Source organism: Phasianus colchicus, chromosome 1, assembly GCF_987193195.1.
Source record: "Phasianus colchicus chromosome 1, bPhaCol1.hap1.1, whole genome shotgun sequence".
Taxonomy (NCBI): domain Eukaryota; kingdom Metazoa; phylum Chordata; class Aves; order Galliformes; family Phasianidae; genus Phasianus; species Phasianus colchicus.
The window spans coordinates 98,773,922-98,798,549 of NC_143436.1; positions in this window are offsets into that span (position 1 = coordinate 98,773,922).

Consider the following 24,628-nt stretch of genomic DNA (forward strand, 5'->3'; position numbering starts at 1 on the left):
ACATGCAACGTAGCCCTCTCCTTTTACTTTCATGAGCACAAATCCAAAGGCAATTTCTATTACCAGACACATCCCTTGAAAATCAAATTTTAGAAAAGAAAAAAAAAGAAAGGACTCTAAAAAATAAATAACAATGTCTGTATCTTCTAATGAAACTTCTGTACATAAGACTTTCAGAGGATTATACCAATAAACCAGGAGCTTGCAGTGAAATATTCTGAAGTTCGTTTCTCCTGAGATTTACTTGTATCATCTTCGGATAGAGAAATCCAGTTTCTGAGCTTCTAAAGGACACTTGATTTTTTCTCTACTGTTGCAGTTTTTAAAAACTGAAACTAAGAAAGGTTTTTATTCAACACTTTTCATAGTTTTTCCTGCTATGTTTTAAGGGAAGGCGTTGGAACAAGACAATGCCTTTGACATATACCATTTTCCTTATTTTCCTGAGACTTTTTTTTTTTAACATATTGAGGGCCAAGAGTTTCACCATCACCATGGCAACTTAGGATCTCCCATAGACAAAATAAACTCACAGATTTTCTGTCAAGTTTGAGTCTCTGGCAACTCTGCATCTGGGGTGTTGAGAAGTTGCCAGATTGCAAGAAATAATTATAGTAAAATTTTGCTAAAATGCAACCAAGCGAACCAGAGCTAATTAAAGTAGAAATAAGAAAGTGATCACAATAATAAGCCCTAAAATCATTTATACAGTCATGGACTTCAAATACGGAAATAAGGATAACCATGTGAAGGTGATGAAATAATACATATAACTCCCTGCTAAACTCCCATTTTTCTGCATGTCAGTTCTGCTCACAGGCCTCAATCTATCTGTTCTTCAGTAGACCTTACACAGAATTAAAGACCAAAGAGCCTACTGGTAACCGCTTTTTTTTTTTTTTTTTTAAATTAACTTTTTTTTTTTTTTTTTTTTTTAACAGATTGAGGAGAAAAATAGCATTTCCTTTCTTTGCAAATTCTTGTGAAAAATCCTGACCCAATTTAAGAGCTTGGTTCATCTCCATTTTCTCCTGTCCTCTACCAGATAATTGAAATAAATAGTTTCTGTTCTTGGCCAGTTTGTTCTGCTTTCTTCTTTTTAACATTTTGAGAGCTTAACAGTCTTGCAAGTTCAGCTCAGTAACATATCAGAACTCTATTCACATCCTAGTCAAGTTGCTTAGTGAATTAAGGTAGCACACATAGATGTCCATAAGTGGGCAGGACTCTGCAACCTTAAGGGAGAGATGGAAAAGGACCTTTATCTTTTGGTGGCAGCAAACCACAAGATCAGATCAACTATGCATGCTTGATCCCAAAACACAGTAGCAACCATCACAGACAGCAATTATGCTTTTCAGCTAAATGTTGTTTGGTCTTTTTGACATGGACTAAGGACTACACAGAAGTGCACCAGGAACATCTTGGACCTAGCAAACAAATAAACTATCCCATTTTAGACTTTGGATGTCCCTATATTTTGTTCTTAAATTTAATGGGATCAATTAAGATTTTTAAATCCTTAACAACGTCACTAGAAGTGATCCTGCTCATACTTTAGTGAGAACAGAATTCCAGTAAGATCAGGTAATAGCAAAATGCAAGTTGCAAGATGCAGTGCTAGTGTGTGAGACAATTGTTTCTTCACATCTCTACCTCTTAACACATGAGGGTAGCTCAAACATTATTACATGAAGATCATCTTCTTCAAAAAAGTGAAAGGTTTCAGTGTATAGTAACAGCATAAGATATAATAAAAAACGAATGCTATATATACCACCAGACTGAGTGATGAAATCACAGTATTCCATGAAACAGCCTTTAGCAAGCAACTAGAGTAGGGATTAAAAAAAAAGAAAAAAAGAAAAGAAAGAAACAAAACAAACAACAATAACAAAAAAGAGAAATGTTTAGACTTGACTGAAAAGAATGTATCAAAATCAATCTTTTTTATTAGTTTATCTGTCTTTGCAAGCAACATTTAATAGTGAAGTGAATGGTGACAGAAGCACAGTCTGCAAGGAAGAATCAGAAAAGAATGAGAGATTTAAAGATGCATTTATCTACAGATAAAGATTTGTTTGCAGCAGCAGGAGTTTGTCCTGAGCAAAGCTTCCATAACACGACCATGAAGTACAGTAGAGCCTTAAATGAGCTACAAGAGAAGAATTAATATAGCTTTCATCATTATACTAGTGGGTGGGAAATAGCTACATATGTTTAAATGTTAGCATTACATAGATGAGTCATTGTATGAGATCTTGAAGTTACATTTATTGTAAAGGATGGATTCCTATATTTCAGGAGTCTTAAGGAACCTTTCTGGGATCCTGGCTGGATTGTTACTGGAAGTCACACAAGTTCTTTTTTAAGCCATTGGTTACCATACACATTCTACAGCCTCCCAGACACTGTATAAAAAGACAATATGTATAAGACTTCCTCTCTGCTTTTTCTTCATTGCTTAGAGAATTAGATTAATAGAAAATATGTCTTATTTGTATCAACAAACAATATTTCTGAACACAGAGATGGATTTTACACTTGACTTTTGCAAAATACCTTTTTCTGAATAGTCAGTGAGGCACTACAGTAAGTTTCTGCCATCTGGATTGTGAATGTTGGAATTGATGTTTATTTAATTGCAGAGAGAGTAATGTTTTGGTATTTTTCTTTAAGAAACAAGCATTGACACAGAAATGCAACAGGCCTGTAACTTGATAAGAGTTCTCCTATAGCAATTTTTTTATTTATTATCATGGGACTCTTCGAGCTTTCCCAGATCTACCTTGTACCACAGAATTGCCTGATGTTCTTCATCAGCTTTTAAAGAGAACTGTTGTAAATGAGAGTTTACAGTGGCAGCTCTGGTTTATTGTATGCAATACCATCACATCATAATTTCACAGCTGCACTAAGTCATGCTAATGGGCAGTATCCGGTTGCTAATGTTGAAAACTTATTTCTACACAGAAGCTGACCATAGCAACTTGCTCACTAGCAAAGACTCACTTATTTCTTTCATTTTTTACAGAGGTCTCACATCATGAAATTTGAAGATCATGCAGTAATAATAGTACAATAATAATACAGTAACCAGCAGGTTGTTGTATAAGTCCAAAATGATCAATCTTACATCTGGTCGTGGGGAAGTCCTTCCTCCTGACAATGGTAGTGCAGTCCTTGCCCCTCTTCCTACAAGGCTGCTCCAGCCTTCACAGATTCACAGAAACCCACACAATTCCCTGTCCAGGCAAACAGCCATCCTCTTGACTGCCTACAGGTTTTCAAACAGCTGTAAAAGATGATCTGCCTCCTCTCACAGAGACAGTAACCTGCTCATCATGTTCATCTGCTATGCTGAAACTTGCCAGCAGAAGTCTGCAATTCTCAGCTATACTCTGTCTCCGGAATCTATCTCTGTGTGCTGGGGAGCTCCTGTAGCTACTTCTTGTCTCAGGGGAGGCAGTGGGAGAACTGAAGCATCCTACTGACTGCTTTTGATGGATGGATGTCCTTTCTTAACCTTCACTAACGGGTAGGTGGGTAACCGCCACAGTTTCAAACTTTCAGTACATCTGAAAAGCAAATGCAGCCATGGTTTCCACCAGATACCAAGTGGCAAGCTGAATGGGCTAAAGATACGAACCTGGAAGTGAATCCTCATGAAATGCAAGTAACAAAGAAAATTACAATAGACCTGCACAAACTTCAAATATTATAAAATCACGTCCAAGGTTTCAAATTTGTGATAATCCTAATTGTAGCTGTTTGCTTTTTGTTTTTTGTTTTTGTTTTTTTTCCCCCCAAGCTGTTCCTTTCTGAACGTGAGGAAACAATGAGCTTTTGTTCATTTCCAATTCTGAGGATAGACTGAATCCACATACTTTCCAGAGTATCCTTCATGGTATGCTGTAGATAATTCTGAGAGGTGCTTCCTTCTTATACAGGAGCCTTGCAATCCTTCATGGTTTTATGTCAAATATAGAACACTTTATATGGGGCAGGCAGGAAAAGAAAATGAGCATTATGTTTCTTCTTGAAAGAAATTTCTAAAGAACTTCTTATTCCTTCTTATAGAGTACAGGTCTTTATACAAGAGGTCAAGGAACTGAGTGATGAAATATGATGTACAGATCTTGTCTCAAGCAGTGACCATGATTTTTATTGGATAAAATAATTATTTGGAACAAGAAATCTAAATCTTCTCTGTTTCTGTGAGAATGTTTAAGCCCTGGTAATGGATGGGTATTAAATGTAATCCCTGGTCTCTGTGGCAAGTTCCTGGTGTATGCTGCTTTAGCATGCTGCATTTTGCAGTTTCTATTGTAAGATTGAAAGGTATTTGCCTTAAAATTAGCTTTGAAATGCTCAGCTTTAAGTTGATGGAGACTTCTTGTAAAACAACCTCTAGTGTTAACAGTCTGTGTAAGACCAGATCCATGCACAAGCAAGCCTCAAAGCACCTCAGTGAGAGTGTAGGAAGGAGGCACAAGAGTAATTTTAAAAGGCATTTGCTACTTTAGTTAAACAAAATACCCAAGTATAAAAAATGCTACATGAAGCAGACAAATGATAACACCTTACTGCTATATGGTAAAATGGAAGCGAAAATATATGATCAAAGAGAAATTTTCATTTACCTGTAAATGTAGTGTTAAAAGAGCAAAAAGCAGTTCTTGGGCTATGGCCTCCATAGCTGGACTATGATGACAAAATGCAGCTGACAAAATGTAAGACTTTAAGATAAGAAATAATAAAGGTTACACAGAAATAGGACCATGAAACACAACAGAATATTCTCAAGGTTGAATTAATACATAGTTCACCTTTCAGCTCTGTAAAAAAGACACTGTTAAAATAAATTGTATTAATTTAGTGTGAGTGTAAAATGGTCTGATTGACAGATGTGAGAAATTTTATTCAAGAAACAGTGCTAGAGAGGCAAATTTCTCTACATTGTCATCACCAATTTTCTTTGCCTAGAAAGAGCTATCATAGGGGTAATTACTGTGTCAAATGCACTTGCTTTTCTTTCTTCTTTTTGTCATGTGTCTTCTGCCTCTCTAAGCCTTAGATTGATACTTTTGAACTCATTTATTTAGTCCAGCAAACAGATATCACATAATACTGGTCATAATACTTTGAGCCATGTGACAGATGCTGGACTAAACATTCAGCTCACTGCCATTCCAATGTGTTTGTTATTTTGCAAATGTATTTTTGTGTGCACTAGCAAGAAGTATGGCACCACAGAGGGCACAGAAGCTGGTGCTGAACAGCCATGTCCATGCCCCTGCCATGCACAGACCAGTTCAACTCTTGGTCTTCAGACCATCTCTACTCTGATGCTGCATTTGGAATCAGCCCAGGATGGAGGTGTGATAGAGACCTCCCTTCTGGTTGAAGCAGATCTACAAGGAATCTGGTTTGTGCACTCTGAGAAAATGGTTGTTCTCAAAGGCTCTGCTGCCATGAAGAGCCCATACCAGAGCAAAAGAGATAAGTGGGAAGGAAGGAGGAAGGAGCAGCAGAGAGAAACTACTACTTGCTGACTGTGGCCCCCTGGCCCCCTGCACCACACAGGTGGCAAAGAGGAGGCTGGAGTCAGGGTGTGAAGTTGTTATTGGGGAAGGACAAGGGAAAACGCTGCTTTCATGTTTGCCTTTTTGTTTCCCACTACCCAAATCAGTAAGTACATATTTATTTTAAATGTCAATAAATTAATTTAATCTTCCCCAGACAGAGCCTATTTTGGCTTCAGTGGTAATTAATAAGCAATCTTGACACAGAAGTATTCTCATTACTACTACTTCTCTTTTCTTCCCATGTCCTATTGAAGGGAAGGAGTAAGCAAGCCATCAGAAGTATTTTTCGTTTCACAAAAATTCGAAGAATTCCAGTTGCAAGAAGACTAAACTTAGTTTGGGAAATTTTGAATTTGAATAGAATATAAGCATTAAAAAAAAAAAAAAAAAAAAAAGGGACTCAAAGGATGAAAGAAAAGATAATTCAATAATATCAAGCCAAATTAAGTTGCTGATAATGTTTCAATAAGTTCTGGATGAGCTCTTTGGGGAAATTCTGAAGCAAGTGAGATCTCTATGCTGTTTATAGAATAAAAGAATATTTGAATTGAAGTTTTGAACCTAAAGTCAAAACAAACTAGGAATAATGTGACAGTGAAAAAATGATTTTAATTCAAAGCAGAAAACAGTATGCATCCCTGACCATTTTGGATACAGAAAAATTAATTGATTTTGTCACAAGTTGGTTCATTGCACGTCTTTTGAAGTCTGAGACACTCATCTTAATAATCATGCTTAGTATAATTGGACTAAATGGAGAAATACTTTTGAAATATCAGAATCACAACTAAGATAATTGACCAGAAAGGAAGGAACAGCTTTGTTACTCCTTCATGAAGCCATGAAATATTCTATCTTCATGAGACTATCCCAGATTGTTTTAAAATTAAAATTATAAAAAATATTTCCAGGAACATACAGGAAATTAGGTGGAATTCCACTGAATTCCTGAATTGTCACTGCAGATAGACAATTTTACATTAGACTTTGAAAAAGTAAGGATCTTGCCCCAGTGAAACATTAAATGATCTCAATTACATTAAAGCTAAACAGTCTTAAGGAAGCTTTTTATGATGGTGTAACTGCATCAGTGGACCAGGGAACAGCCACTGATGTCGTCTATCCTTTGACATGGTCCCCCATAACATCCTTCTCTCCAAACTGGAAAGATATGGATTTGATGAGTGGACGGTTTAAAGGACAAGGATCATACGGTTATACAACAATTTAACGGTTACAAGATCATACCCAGAGAGTGGTGGTCAGTGGCTCAAGGTCCAACATAGATCAGTGACAACTGGTGCCCCTCAGGGGTCAGTACTGGAAGAAGTGATGTTAACATCTTAATCAATGACATCAACAGTGGAATCAAGTGCACTGTCACCATGTTTGTGGTTGATGCCAACCTGTGTAGTGTGATTAACATGTCTGAGGGATGGGATGACATACAGAGAGACATAGACAGGCTTGAGCAGCGGGCCCAAGTGAACTTCATAAGGTACAACACATCCAAGTGGAAGGTGTTGTGCCTGGGTCATGGCAACCCCTGCTATCAATACAAGATGGGCGATGTAAGGATGGAGCACAGACGTGCTGAAAAGGATTTGGACATACTGGTGGATGGCAGGATGGACATGAGCCAGCAGTATGCACTTGCAGCCCAGCCCAAAACTGACCATATCCTGGGCTGCATTAAAAAAAATTGTTTTTAGCAGATCAAGGTAGGTGATCCTGCCACTATACTTTGTGCTGGTGAGACCTCATCTGGAGCATTGCATCCAAATGTGGAGTCCTCAGCACAGGAGAGATATGAACCTGTTAGAATTTGTCCAGAGGACAGCCACAAAAATAATCCAAGGGATAGAATACTTCTCTGACAAGGACAGGCTGAGAAAGCTGGGGCTGTTCAGGAGTAGAGAAGGCTCCTGGGGACCTTATAGTGGCCTATCTAAAGATAGGGCTGTAAGAAAGAAGTGGACAGATCTTTAGTGGGGGGTAGGACAAGGAGAAACAGCTTCAAACTAAAAGAGGGGAGATTTAGAATGGACATAAGGAAGAACATTTTTACCACTAGACACTGGCACATGGTGCCCAGAGAGATGGTGGATGTCCATCCCTGGAAACATGAAAGGTCATCCTGGATGAGGCTCTGAGCAACCTGATCTAGCTGTAAATATCTGTTCATTGCAGGGGAGTTGGACTAGAAGGTCTTTTAGGGTCCCTTTCAACTTAAATACTCTGTGATTCTATGATCCTGTGCTGGATCTTAGTAGCTTCTTATGAACTACCACAGTCTACCTATATTTCCTGAAAACAAAAAACAAACAAAAACAAACAAACAAACAAAACAACAACAACAATAACAAAAGCCACAGATTTTGCAAATTCTTTATACCAGAGATTTATCTTGTAATTTTTTTTTTACACAGAGGATTGGAAATGCAGAATGAAGACTCATTATGAAATACAAAAGTCAGAGTAGCTAAATATTTTAAAAATATATATATATATTTGTTTTCTTGTTTGTTTTTGTTTCCAGGGACAGGTTTTCATCAGCACGATATCCAGAAAAATCTCATTTCTTCTGTTTATTCTGTGAGTGGTCCTTAGACTGCTTGTATCTCTCTCCATATGCTATGTTTCTGATATACATCCACAGCTTCAGTGAGATTTTATCCAACTCTCAGGCTAACTAAGAAAACAAAGAGAATTGAAACTGAATTCAGTGCAGTTCAAAAGCACATGAAAGTGGCTGGACAGAGAAACAGAGATATGTGGTTACTCCCTGGGGAAAGAGAGAAATCTAGAATTTGGCAACACTTTTTCAGTATGTCCCCAGGGTACACATGGGAAAGCCATTACTTGACTCATTGATTTCAATGACTGTTTTATCTGTGTGGGGAATACAAATAACAACAAGCATCAATTTTTTTAAAAAAACAAAACAAAAAAAGAAAAAAAAGAAAAAAAATCACCTAGATGTCAATGAAATCAGGACAGTTTGTGAACAAAGTGACCAAGATAAACATATTGATCATAACTTGAGTATTTGGATCTTTTCTATCTGTAATGGTTATGGGGATTAATTCTGAAAGCTTTATTCAGTGCTTTGCTAAAGCAATTAATGCCATTAATTACCTGTCTGGAAAGTAAGAAAAACAAATAACTCTATAAAGTGCTGATACCTTCTGCCAGTTTGCACAGCTTGTAAGCTTCAAGTGTTCAAATGTAGACAGAAACAAGGAGATAGGTAGAGAATCAGTTTTGTGGAGAGGTTTACACTTGGCACTGACATTTCTTAGAACTTTACCTTCCACCTATCTACCTTCTCCACTCTCTTTTTAAATATTTCTATAATTGTTGAACACTTTTAATTTACTAAATAAATAAATAAATAAATAAATTTTAAATCTTCTTTTATCCCAACAGTGTATTTGGCCATTCAATCTGTTTAATCCTTCTACATAAGTATCCAGTGATATCATTCACTTTCTTGAACTTTGTACAGATTCAGAAAGCTTCTTACAGACTAGGAAAAAACATAGTTACGAATAAAAGGGGCTAAATCTTAAAATCGAGTATCTAAATGGAATTTTTCTAAGCTACTGGCCTTTCCAGTGTTATTAACCTGAGTTCAGGAAGCAAAATATTTAAGACTGGAAATACTGAATAAATGAGATGAATGCTTGAAATATTCTCAGTTGTTGAAAATTTTCAAAGCATAATCCACAGAGTAATTCAGCAAATTCCCAATGTCCCTAATGACAGTGATGACATTTTAATCTTTGGCAAAATTCAGGAAGTACTCAGGAAAACTCTTGCTGTGATATTTGACTGTTTGTCAGCTATTAATCTAACATTTCATAATGCCAACTTTCAACTGAATGAAGTAATGCTATATCTTTTCTTCAGAAAATACTATACAGCCAATCCTAAAAAAATAACAACAAATAAAACCTCAAACAAGGTTAACATTTATATTACAAAATCTAATATATACAGTCTTACATTCGGTGGAAAATGTACCATAACTCATCTGACGAGCTTAGGTAGAAACTCCTTATTGTAAACCAGGAAAATCACCAGGGTGTGATTTTCTTTTAAATCTGTTTCCTCACTGACCTTACCCCGAGGCTGAACCTGCTAGAGACTTCCATTCATGATCACTATAATTTTTCCAGACTTTTTCTCACTGACTGCAGGATATAAATTACTCTCTGTCTCCTGCTTCACTATAAGTAAAATATCATGTGTGAAAAGCAATGGTTAATGATGAACAGATGTCTCAGCATCTCAGGATCACAGGATTTCAGACTATGACATCTTTCTTAAGACAGTCTACTACATCTAATATCTTCTCCCTCATTAATCTTGAGCAAGTCAGTTGTTGCAAAAATATACACGCATTTTTAGTTTCATCTGTGCATCTTAGGCTATCTAGTGTTTGAGTTTTTAAAACTTCCTAAACCCTCATGGAAACGAGAGGAAAAAGTAGTTTTGCAGTATGTTTTAAAATCAAGCAGCAATGCTTGAAGTTGGTGGTAGACCATCTTACATATAAAAATGAATTGTTGAAGAGTAACACAGAAGCAGAGCCAGGAAGTAAACATGGAACCTTTTGCACAGATGCTCAAACAATCCAGCTATGTACTTTTGTACTGTTCTGTCAGGTTCTTGTAGAAAATAAAAAGAAGGAAACAGGGTGTTTGAGTATAGATTAGATTTTTTCTCCTCAAGATCAGTGTTCCTCAAGGGTCGTGCAGATGAATAGACATGAAACTACAAAAGTGTTGGCTTTATCAGGAGAACATGGGGTTTCTGAGCTGAAAGAATCAGGCAAACACAAGAATTAATGTTTTTCTATAGCTTGTTTGAAGTGGTTCTCTTTGAAAGTAATTCCCAGGGAAAGAAAACGGTTCATACACACAGAGAAAATATAGCTGTGCTGCCAAAGAAGTGTCAAAAACTATTTTTTAAGTAAAAGGTGTATTTCTGCTGCACATACACCAATACTATCACTTCTTCCTCCACCAATTTAAAAATTGAAGTTTCAAATAGAAAGTTATTCAGTCTAGAATCTGAGTAGTCAAAGTTCTTTCTACATATAAGGATAACTAACTGGAGTAAAATGTACATCTGTATATTGGCTGTTTATGATGGATAGCATGTGCAACCCGAATGAACGCAGTACTTCCTTGGCTTTTTTTTCTTCCTCTTTGCCTCCTTCATTTTAAATAAACAAAATACTTCTGAATGTATAGGTGAACTTAGAAGTTTGCTACAAAATAAAAAATCAATGAAAACTTTAAGCCTGCAACTTTGATTTTGATTCTAAGTAATATGTGGCATTGTTACATATTCCATTTTATTAGGAAAGAGTAATAAACTATGAACTGAAAATAGTGTGCAATTTCTGTGTACCAGAGCACCACTAGTATTGTCTGCTTGTTTCATTTCGATTTTCACATATGAACTGTTTCTGTAGCCCTTAATAAATGTAATTATATCCAGTTCAGATATTTCTAATCATGGAGCCATATTTTTTTCAGATCAATTCCTGCTTAATGATTATACTCAATGATATTCCATAATTGTTCTGGTGTTTTTATTTTGATGTAGAATTCTAATTTGATTCTTCTCCATATATGTGTTGTCGATATTATTTATAGTTAAATTAAAATTCTTAATAGTAGAAAGCCAGTGAGCATAGCAAAGCTTGCTGCCATGGCCTGCTAGAATGATGGTCTATTATGCAGGTTTATCATGCCATGGAAAAATGCCATCATTTGGAAGCTCTTTATTAGAGAATTAATAACGTAAAATCAAATCATAATCAAACACCTTTTATAGTGTCATGTGTAACAGAAATGGGCTATTATTTATATATTATTAATTAAAAAGTAGCTCTCACACAAAAGCTAATAATTTAAGTGGACTTCGTAGTAAATAAAAGATTTTCCAGGAAGAATGAAATTTCATGCAAAGCTACTCAGATTTGTCTATTTTCTTCGAATACTGAATCTCAATGGAAAGACCTTATCTGTTTCTCTCCAACCAGTGAAATCTATAATAATTTTATTTAAAAAAAAGAAGAAAAAGAAGAAAATAGCAAGACAAGAGTATCATCCCATGCAAATAAATCATCAAATTTTCAGTTCCAGCAAGAGTAAGAAAACAATGTTAGCATCCTTTCAAATGTCTGCAACACAGAAAGTATTTTACTAGAAGACACTAAATGACATTTATATTGAATGCATTATCGTGTGAACATCATTTTGAATATCATTATAAATAATATTCAAAATCATGGGTAAGGGTACTCACTCCCCCTATATGAAAGGAATACCAGTTGGAAGGATTTATATTTTCAGAAAAACCTCGATGTTTATTCTGCTGGAAGAAGTAATCTATATTTTAAGAAAATCCATAAAGTGTGTAGTTCATTTAAGTATGAAAAGTACCAAAATCTATGATAAAACATGTAAAGAAGGAGTCAGGGTACAGTCACTTCTCCAATATCTAGTGTTGTACTGCTTTTGATTCCACAGATTTTATATATGCATGATGTTCAACAAATACTAACAGAAAGGGTGTGTCTTGCATTTTGTCAAAGGCTTGTGGCTAAGCCAGTGACAAGCTGTTCAATCAGAACTTGTATCTAGGCCAATAGTTGTCTGCTCAATAACAATCTAATCAAGAACCTGTAAATTAACACTGTCATTGATTAAGAAAATTAAATTCACTAGATGTCCTATCTCTCAGACTTTCATTCAAACATCGTGATTGTGTTAAAAAAAAAAATCATATCATTAATGGATAGAGAGAAACATAACATGATCACATTCATTCCAAAGAACATGATGGAGACAAGAAGAATTTATTTGGGTTAAAGCTTCAAAGTAGTTTCTGAAAGAAATGTAGTCTGATTGGGTCTAAATTTAGAACTGTGGCTGTGACCTTCAGGTATGAATTTCTAAGATTTTAATGGAAATTTCTTTTAAGAATAGAATACGTTGCGTATGTTTCAAGGGTCACAAATGAGGAAAAAATTGGTAGCTGTCAATCAAAAAGAGAAGTCAACAAACCCAATAGAATGTCAACAATAAATAAAAATGATCAGAAAATACAGGGTTATAAAACTTGTGTATCCCTCCACTTTGAGGTGATCATGGAACTGAATATAGCCCAGGATAATAGGCTTCTGTCCTCCAAGCAAGTTACTTTCAGGTTAAATAAAATTTCCATATGATTCTAGTGCAATTTTTGTTCCACTACATTTATGATGTTTTCTGGATGAGATAAAGTTAAAACAGTGCTCTGTGCAGAAGGAATAAAGAACTGGTAACCATCGCTCACCACGACTTTTACTGCATCAGTACTTTTTCTTAAGCAGGAAGACCTAATGCCATGGTTACTCATATTCAGTTTATATGCCCGCTTAAAGTCAAGAGAAAATACTTTGTATTCTCATATTAGTTAGTACCACCCACTTGAAATCTGTCTTGATACAGGCCTTATTATAATATCCGATGAACAACAAATCTCAATGTTATGGGCATTTGATCAATTGAAATTACATATTTTTTTTAAGAGCCTTTACTAACCAGTTAAGAGAAAAACACAGCGACAAATAGTTGTACAGTACTTGCCAGTTTCCTCCCATAGAATACACAAGATCTTTAAGCATACATAGCAGATTCATAGGAACTCAATACCGAACCATTACTTTGAAAATGCATATGTAGATAATCAGCTACCACATGTGCAAATCAAATTGTTTGAATCATAGAACTTTAGAAGAAAACCTTTACTTCTTATATCTCACAGATGCCTTCTCTGTCAAACACTCTTAAAGTAGATGCTGGTATAGGGCTACACGAACTGCCTCCCTGAAGTCAAACAAAAGGCTGCTGAGGAGTTCATCCAGTGTGAAGACTTCCCAAACCCCAACACAGTAAAAAAGAAAAGCTTTTGTTTGAAAGTTTGAAATATATGTCAGGTGAAAGCTTGTTTCTGTAGAATTTCTACTGACTGCAATAGCTGTAGTCTAGTGCTTGTTTTTCCTTTTGGAGGGAAGAAATTTCAAACTAATCTCTTAATACAGAAGCCATCTAGAAATTGCTTCATATCAGTTATGTTCCCATTGTCTGTTAAGTGCAAACAAATACTCAGATATGCTATTCTCCTGTGATTTCCGTTGTGTTCTTTGAAATTACATGCCAGGACTGTGAGTGACAGATACACCCTCTGGTAATTTGTCATTGATAGATTATTCTTTAATTAAAGTTTCAAGATAGATTTCCTCTTACTCAGGAAAGGCTGGCTTTACAGTTTTTATCTGGGGGTAATAAGGTAAGTGTCGATCTGTAAGTGAATGTCTCTTATCAGAAAGATAAAGGTATATACTCATTGATAATACAGTAAAATATACATAATACCTTTATCTAATTTATAGACATAAAGAGACATGTTAATCCAAATATTTAAGGATCATTCTAGACAAAAAATACTGACACAAATCAATATACATTATAGTAGACTTGTGCTGATAGATGTATGTTCAACACATTAACATCTGATCCCATGACTTGTAATGTTAATAACAAATCAATCAAGTGCCACAAAAGTGAATAGAATGACTGCTATGGCCAAATGTAAAAATAGAATTAAGAAGCACAAAACTGATTAACACTGCATAACCTTCAGACCACTTGAACTCCAAGAACTGTACTTTTTATTCAGAGAGAAACTGAAGAAAAAAATATTTCTAGAATACAACAGGGACGTGAAATGAGGTGGTATAGCATAGCATGCCCCAATGCAGAAAAATAATATGAGACAAAGAAGTCTGGAAAACAAACAAGAAAAGGTGGCATGGTTCTATAGTTGCCAGTTTTCTTGATGGAAATGTCGTACTGTAAACTTCTTCAGGGCTCTAAGTACAAGCCATACAGTCTATGGGTGCCTCTCATTTTGCATAGCAAGACCTATTTTAAAGGTCTTTGGAAAAAACAATCCCATAATTTTGATAGGATCAATGGACATCATTTGTATGCTCCAGTGACTTCTGATTTTTCATGGAATATTGAGTCACCCATGCCCTTTACTGAATCTAACAAGTCCTTGTTCCAGCAGTGAGTGGGTTGGTCTAAAAAATAACCTATTGAGTGAGGTACATTGTTGTTGCTGACATCTCCCAAATTAAGTCTTAATACCAATATAAATGGCATATAGGAAAGAATGAAACTAGTTATATAATCTGAATACATCACACCAGTGATTTTATATACCTTTTTTTGTGTGTGTGTATTGTTTATATATATATACACCTAGTCTACAAGAGAGATTTTTCCAAAAAACCCACCAAACATCCCCCCCCCACACACAAAAAAAACAAACTAAAACAATAACAATTAGGAAAAAAAACAAACAATAATATAATGTGTTTGTTTGTTTGTTTGCTTTTTCCCAAATTGGGCTTTGTGAACTAAAAACCAAGAGCATGTTGACTCAAGTTCATTATTTGCCTAGTCAACAGTCAAGACTTCCTAACAAAGGAACATTTCCAAGTGAATTCATTTTATTTTCAATTCATTTCCGAGTAACAGCCTGCTTTCTTTCACTTTTTTTTTTTTCCCCTCTTGTATAATGCTAGATGAAGAGTTGGGAGTAAAAGAGTTGACAGATTTTCTCTTCACAGGCAGGTATGATTTAGGGGTATTATTTTTACTTTCAATACACTGTGAATCACACAGATTTGGAGTGCAAGGGTTGCACAAAATGTAATGAGTCAAGTCCTTAATAAATATTTACATCACTAGTGCAAAACTAAATAAACTATAGGTTCGGAGGACCGTAACCTTTCATAAAAAAATGTAAGCTAACCCCCACAGGACATGTCAGATTCTCATACATCATAAGAAATCCAACACAAACATTCAGGAGCACTAGTATGCTTTGCAGCATTTATTAAACTTGCTCCTCTACCCTTCTTCCTTATGATTCTTCTAATAATGTATTATGTGGCCAAAGATTATTGCATTTGTGTTGGCTTTTTTTAATGAAAAAGTCACAGAGTATATGCCATGGAGACATGAGAAAATTATGTAGTTATTAGGAGAGTATATGGAACCTATAATGCAACACAGCATAAATGCTGTGCAAGTTGCCTTCCTTCCTTTACTGATTTCTGTCAAAATCCTAATTCATACCTTGATTCTTTGCAGTTTTCTTTTGCAATTTTATACTGCATTTAAAAATGCTCAGTTTGTCAGTGGTATCCAAGGTTAATAAATAATTACAGCATGCTTTTTTTTTTTGCTATCAATAAGTGATTATAAACAACTTATTGATGTACACACTCCATAATAAATAACTGCTTATTAAAACATATATTCATCTTTCTTTGACCATTTAATTAAAGTATGGTTTATAAATGATCCCCAAGCAATGATCTAATCCCATTTATGAGGTAGTCAGCTCATGTTTATAATTTCCAGAATGCTGCAACCACGATCACTCTATTTTGCACATCAGAAATGTATTAAAACCATACCCTTTTGTATCTGTTGCCTGGTTTCCTCTGTTTATTCACACTTCTTTTTTTCACCATTCTTTTCTGAACATTCATTGTACTTCATTTCCGCCAAGGACGCTGCTTTAATTTATACTGGCCACCTCATCCAAAAGTCATTCCATTATGCTGAGAAAATATCTTTGCTGGAGACTGAAATCAATCAATTAATTAATTAATTAAAAATGTGGTTTAGATTATTGGATTGGTGCCAGCATTACGAAATAACCTGGTCTGGTAGTAGCCTGAAAACAGTGGGCTTCAAACATAAAAAATCTCTATTAACACAAATTTGTATTCATAGAACATACTTGATCTTGCTCGTGGTGTATTAAATCTTTTGCTTTAACTCATGAACAGCAGTGCCTAAGTTATCGTTTTCTTCATGAAATGTATAATAGTTCTCTTTTAAGCACACTACATTGTAATTACTGCTTTGCTACTGCAGTGTACTTCAGGGAATTGTAACTCACAGAACAAAGCTACCTTGCTTTCAGTTGCTGAACAGGCAATTACCTTGCCCCAAAATGGCATGTTCATGTGCCAGAAGCACCACGAAAAAAGAGAAAAAGGTCTGTACACCACATCCTGAGCTCTCTCCTGTTTCATAGATCCTCATGTTCCTTTGTCACTGAAATATCAGAATAATAAAGCAACATTCCACTCCTGCTTGTCACTTTACATGTCCTTTCCATCGAAGAAAATGTGAAGTAATCAGCTGTAGCAATCTGGGGATACTCAGCACATAGGCTGCCTCCTCCTTTTCACACTTTGTAAAGAAGGTACTTGGCACTGCCTGATTGAGGGGAATTTATCCTGAGCCCTGGCATTTGACCCTATCAGTTCCCACATTTTCACATGCATGGGAGATCTTCCTCCAGGAGCAGTGCCGTTTCTAGAGTTTCCTGCAAAGCATCACTTCACATTACATCCATTGCAGATTTGCCATACATGAATAAAACTGAAACTTAGAAACAGAAACAGAAACTTCTAGCAAAGGAAATAGTTAAATTTCTTGGGAATAACGCTATAAAAATAAAAATAGTATTGGAAAAAAAAAAAAAAAAAAAAAAAAAAAAAAACGCAACCCACAAACCATCAGTCACCTTTCTTTGCTGTCTCCTAAGATTTCTTAACAGAGTGCCTTGACAGGGAAAAAAAAGTCCTCCATGCCTGACTCCTACCTTTTAGGGTTGACCTCTAAAACTAACATAGAAAGCTGGCAGTATAGCACTCTTCACCCCAGCTATATTGCCTCAGGGACCATCTACATATTCTTTACCTTCTGCCTATGTTAAAATTTCTCTTATATTTCCTTTAGTCTCATCCTTTTTCTCCATATTTTCATGCAGTAGAGATGTGGATTTTAGATTTACACTAAATATTTCACTAATGTTCCTCCCTTGTTCACTGGGGCTAGTACCTAAGTCTAATAATCAGCCTCAGTGAGCAGAATTCTTCATCTTTGCTTTGGGTATTTCAAATTCCTCATATTTTAAATGACTCTCTTACTTGTCTTCAAGGTTTTCAAGATTCTTTCAACAGAAGGAGTATGATTATCCCCTACAAAAGTGGTGTGAGGATTGTCCTAACTTGTTTTCTTACACTGCAGACAAGGACTCTTCTAGCAGAAGAGGTATTAATACTTATGCTTTTCAGTTTGGTAGACTAACAGATTTGTCCTATGCATCCAAAATGATGTGATTACTCAAAAGAATCAAACAAGCAGTTTTTAAAATCAACTTCCTAAATTTACTTTACATGAGTTACTCTAGTGTATAGCTCAAGGGAAATTTGTGATTCTTCCTAAAAAAATAATTGTGTCACATTGACAGAAATGTACTGCTTATGGCTATTTCAGCATGTTGCCACAGATTTCCAGGAGGATCAGATGACAGCGGGCAATTGCAAGTACCATCAAGAAAGCAGCAACTCCTTTTAGACTCTCTACAAAGTGCTGATGTGTCCACAGATGCAGCGAACAAACAACTTGCTCTCTGAACAGCTGAAGCAAGCTGTGTCAACAAGACAGAATTTGAATTATTACATGGTGCTGTTACGTCTGTGGAAGAAGAGAAAAGGAGTACATGATTATGGCCTAGAGCTTGTGGTTAGGGAGGGAATAATTGTAGCTCTTCAGCACTATTTTTTGATGGAAAACATCTGCTTCCTTTCCCATCTTCATGAAACAAGCACTTGGGAAATGTCCCCTGATGGTAACTCTCTGAATTGGGTCATTTCTCTCCTTGGAATTCTTATGCTGTATTTAGTCTCCTAGGAAATCATTTAAAAATCAGACTGGAAAGAATATAGGTATACCAGAAAACCACTTCCACATCACCTTTGAAACATGGCACCATGACCACTAACCGCATGAAAAGAGATACCAGTGCTAACACCAGTATTTGTTCCTACAGGGGCAAGCATTCCTTTCATCTTCCTTGGGGGAGGAGTGGGGAAATCCAGACTCCTGCACTGGTTACATAGGAGCCCATCACAGCTCATGTTTTTACTTTGTCTTTGACTTCAACATGTCAAGCTCAGAGGTTAACTAAACCTACATAATAAGTGGGAGGTGGCCACTGAATGCTATTCATATATAAATGGAGATTTGTTTCCTACTGATAATGAATATCCCTTCTTTTTCCCAGGCATGTGCTTTCATTTCAGGCCTGAAATTCATCCATGTGTTTCAAGGTAAACCATAAAACATATCATTATGCAAAAATGGAAGGAATGTGATGCAAAAGAGTGATGGTTTTGCTTAGCCACCATGTTTTCAAACTTTGTTAGCAACACATTTAATCTACCATAAAAAAAGCGATCCAGGGAATGTGGAATAATGATTGAAAGAGAATAAGGCTATTACAGAAGAGGTAAATTTTCATTTCCAATCCAAATTTAGCCAAAAGGGTAACAGGATTGATTTCATGGTCTCACAGAGCAGCATTCATGAAGGAAAGAATGTGGATCTTCCATTTTAAAAAAAATCTTATATTTTTGAAAGCATGAATAAAAAACAATGGTCTCCCAGTCCGTGTTTTTAGTCTTTCAGATTTTGAAGGGAAATATATCTGTATACATAAATCACATGTGAATATAAACATATATATAGTATGTATTCTTACTGATAGGAATACTACCGAGCCTTACAGATAAGGATGTAAAAGGATAACAAGCTTTTCTTTTATGTTCCTTAATGATATACACACAGGAATTTTTTATTGTATTGTGTGAGTTTATGTGTAATAAATAGATAAGTGAGGTGAAGATGATAAGAATTTTATTTCAAGGTATCTTTATTTTTATGTGTGTAGAGTGTTTAGTGTTAAAATGCCTGTATATAATAGAGCATTTTTATTCACATCTTGTGTATGTCACACTGGTTACTATAACTGTGTTAAAGTCTCAAAGTAACTTGGTTAAAATCCTTTAAGGACTGTGGTAAAATAAAGAAGGAAAGCTAGTCTTAAAAGTTTCCCCACATAATGGTAGAAAATATGATAAGCTTCTCTTCACAGCTAGAGCATCCAGTCATTATGCTTCCAAATATGTATTACTCACATTTGTTTACAATATTTTGGGAGAAATCTGGCATATGACCAGAAAAACAGTTTAAAAAGCAATAAATGCCAGAGAAAAAATCCCTTCTATCATCAAGTGATAAAAGAAGGAGTTTGCTAAATATGTGGTGATGAATTAAAATATTACAACTAAGACAAAGTCTATACATAATCTTGGAAGAGATATTCTGGAGATTAAAAGATATTGTAGTACCTGTACCAGCTAACCATTCTGTAAATAAGAAAACAGCCTACTACAGTGAGTCATTTGCTTGTTCTTAACATAGACAATTGGATATTCCCTTATTATGCATTTATTTACCTAAAAATCACACAGATTTTTAAGTCTGATTTGTTTAATTTATCTTTAAATGATGGGTAATATTTATTAAAATGTCTATGGAAGGTACAAAAGAAAAATGGGAGTAGCAGATTCTATCTCCTATTCTGTTCCTTACTCTGTGAAATCAATTTAAAACCACGGATTTCTCTTCCCTGATGCTCAGAAAGGAACAGAAAATTCAAAAAGAAACATTAAATATAGACTCATATCTTTTGATTCAGTGGGAATATTGATCATGACTGTTCACTAAAGAATAAATTCAAAAATAATGTTTCATTGGCAAAAACCCAGACAAACTGTCCAAGTTAGTATTATGAAAATTTCAAATGTCTACTCAGTAATATTTTGTCTGAAAGGAACTTGATTTCTAAGAGAAAAAATGCCTAGATTCTTTGCACCCCAGCTTAAAAATCAGTTAGTGGTATGGGCAGTCAATACTCTAAGTGCCTCTCAAACTTGTTCTTACAGATGGCATTCCACATACTGCAGTCTCTTGTACCTCTCTAATATTTGGCTTAATCTATCACTCAAATTTTAAGCACTGATCAGAAAAAGCCTTTCAGAATCCATAAATAAGAATTTTCTCTGGCTGTATTGCCTATAGGACCTAATTCAACAAAACAAACTATACGTTCAAGATCAGACCCCATAAAAAATCTAGTTTTGTTACCCACATTCTTTTACCAAACAGAGAGAACAGGAGAGAACTCATTCATAATCCAGAGAATTTGTATAAAGTTTTACCCATCAAGCTATTTGATTATTTGGAAAAGGGTTTTCGAGTTGGACTGAAAAAATAGATTGGGTTTATGCTCCTCATAACACCGATCCTAACAAACATTGGGGCACTCTGAGGCACAAAATTGTCAGCACATTACTACTACATCTACTCTAGCCAGGGCATATAAAAGGTACTTTATTATAGATTTTGAGCAACCAACACCTCTTCCTTTTGGGTTGCCAGAGTTGATGAGTTACCAAGCAATCACCACTCATCTTTACTTATGTTCTTGGTCCTCACATATTATCACTCCTCTCAAATACTCCACTCTGCATGTTGTTTGGGAGCAATATTCTTTACCACAGTTGCCTTCACTGCACCAATAGCAACAGATGGTCTTATCTTTGGACCAACCAAGCTGAGGCAGTATAATTAGATGATATCAGAGCTTCCCTGTCTTGCTACAAGCATAGTGTTTTAGCCTACATTTTTGGCCTATCTGAAACCTAGAATTTGTACATTGTGTTTCAAAGACAGGAAAACAACAACAACAACAACAAAACCAGAAAAGTGTAGATCACATACTCCCAGCAGCTAGCCACAGAACCTCCTCTTAAAGGTGTTGGGCTATCTCAAACACTATGGCAGTCAGATTTTAGAATCACTGTTCTTCTGACCTAGGTTGGTTCAGGAGAATGCATGTGAGGCAGTTCCTCTTCTGAAATAGTTTCAGTGTGTGTGAAATAAATGAATATAAATGGAACACAATAAGCAATCAAAAAAGTATAGTGTAATGGTGAAGAAATTTCCAAATCTGATATTCCAATGTGTGTTAGAGTACACATGGCCCAGTAAACAAGACATACATTTAATGATAGCAAAACTTGTCTGCCTGTATTTCACGTATTCAGAATGAATTCTGAATTACTAGACTGATGGGGAAAGACACCTTGAAACTCCATGGAACCCCAGTTCTGCAGTGAAGCTCAAAAACTCATAAAACAATCAAGGACAGAACATAACCTTTGTATTTGCTCATATTTTTGAATGTCTGATGTCAATCACATTATTAGATGACTCCTTTGCAGTATGCACACTTCAGGATTGCATAAGCAACCTAGGAACAGAAGTCAAAATTGCGAATTCCCTTATGCTAGCAAGACTACTCAACACTGAAACCATATTTTTGAACATTTTGGTTCCCATCCTTTTTTTGTTGTTTCAGTTCTGTGTCACATACAAGGCAAATGAGAGAACTGTTCAATACAAAAATCACTGGATTGCTAACGTTATAAGATTGAAGAAACATGCGCACCTTCGTGCCTGATGTTACTGTGTCATATGATAAGAGGACTTTCTGCACTAAAAATCTACAAATTCATGAATACTATCCAATTATTTTCCTATGTAAAATGTTTCTATTGTTGTCACATAGGACAAAATGATAAAATCTGTTCAGAAATGAATGGAGGACAAGCATTCATAATCTATCAGGGTCCATTAAGATGAAGGCTACACTGAAAAAATATACTTCCCACCAAGATAGCACAAATGCCTGTGTAGAATGAGATCAAAACTCTGACAGCTTTTACATTGTCTTTTCTGACAATGCTGCCTTAACAGGCTTTGTCAAAACTTTGTTCCACAATAAGGGCAATAGGACAAGGAACTGGTACTTTGAATGCTAAGACATGAAAAAGCAATTTCAGTTCCCTGGAGATATTTCAGGAAGTCATTAAAGAACATTAGTCACTTGAGCACAATGGAGCCTTGAAGGATAATCCAAAAAACAGACAGGTTTGGAAAAATACCTTAGATTACACATTTCTTCAAGGTACCCATCAGAGCTGTACTTGAAAAGTCACAATGGAAAATTATGGCTTTGCCTTAAGAAATTATTTCCTTAAATTTTGATGAAAATAAAGCAGGTTGACAGAGAGAATGAAAATTCCAGCCTTATATATATAAACATATAAATGAAAAGATTATATGAAAATGTGAGTGTAAAAATCTATAGGTTCCAGCATGTAAATGCCAAAAAAAGGAGCCTTCTTTAAATAAGGAAGTGGCATTCAGATAGTAGTAAAACTTTTCATTTATGACTGTTTTTCTTTATTCTTAACAGATCATTAAGTTACCTATAATACATTTCTGAGTCCACCTTGGTCTAAGAAGCACACATGAAAATACAAAAACTGTAGAAGGCAATTGTCTTTTTCCTATTCTTTTTCTTATATAAACCAGAGCTGTGTGGCAGATACCCTTATTCCCTCTCTTTTCTAGCAGCATAATAGAAATTCTGACCACGAGGCCACCATATTTCTTCCATACTATATTTTACTACGTGAATGTGAAGGAATTGGCTAGAGGCATCAAGTTCAGTGCACTGCTATACTTTCAAAAGAAAGCATCACAAAATTGGGTATTAGAGTATGCTAAATATTAAACTAACAGCACCAAAAAACAATCATGCATTGCTAAAGGTCTTTTTTCTATGCCTCCCTTTTCAACTGTGTAGTGAAAGATTTTTCCATTAGGAAATAATCATTCTTGCAAACCTTACTGTTCAATATTCAAACTCAAGGGTTTTGATGGGAGTTATCAAGAGTCTTCAGGATATGTTCTAAATTTAAAAAATGATTAAAAAAAAAAAAAAAACAAGGAAAAACAACAAAACAAACAAAAATGCAAGCAAATTAACAACAACAACAAACAAACAAACAAAACAAAACAAAACCCAGAAAGTACATACATATACATATGCATATAAATGCTTGTGCACACTGAAGGTTGCAGACTGAAGGCTTCCAGTCATAGGAGTGAAGGTGTGATTATTATTTTATTAAACTCTTCACTTGTTATCAGTTATATGTACTTTCAGTGCTGCCTTCACATAGGAAGATTTTGTTTTGTTTGCTTCTTTAAATTGAAAGTCTATTTCTATTTTCCTTCTAGGAAATGATACATGGAGAGAATTAATTTTTGAGAAGAGGCAAATTATAGGAGAAGTAGTAAAAACATACAAAATAGTAAATGCTATGGAGTATACCTCATGCACTTCTTTTTACCTTTTCTCCTTATATATAGAGAAGATGCAGCTAAGTGAAATTGAAATTGTATTGAAATAATGAAGTTACTTACAATTAGAAGAAATGACTACACCTTTTCCTATGCAGCTTCTTCTTGCACATTTTCTTGCATCATTTTCTGAACCAACTGCTTTTGGACACTTTTCAATATAACAATATTATTTTACAATACTATTTTAGGTAGTGCTTATGATATAGTTAATGTAAAACACTATGATCATTGAACAAGTTTTGTGCAGCCACACTTAGTTATTATTGGAGTCTCAACACATTTTGTCAGCTTTTTGGAAGAACATAAAAAATAGCTAAATTACTATTACTATCTTTTTTTTTTTTATGTGGCCTGAAGATCAATGACAAGTAAAAAAGAAAAGATATAGAATATACTTGTGCTGAAGTTGTAACTTAACGTATTTCTAGCACCTACAGTCTTTGTATGACTAGGCAGATTCACACTTTTCTTTGTTCTTTATTACCAGTGTTATTCAGTCCTTTGTATGATCTATGTTTTACTGTCATATTTAATAAAGAAATCCTGCCTAAAACAACTCTCACAGGTGCAAGTTTAATGCTCTCAGCTTCAATTTCTTTCTCTGAAGGGCTGTGAACCCTCCTCTCTCACCTTCCAGGTGAGGGTTTGAATCACTATTCTACAGACTTATGTGAGAGCAGATGCTCTCATGCCCTCCTATTGTGATTCTTCCACTTTAATATTAAATTTAATTTTATCATTCAGTATTCAGCAGACCAG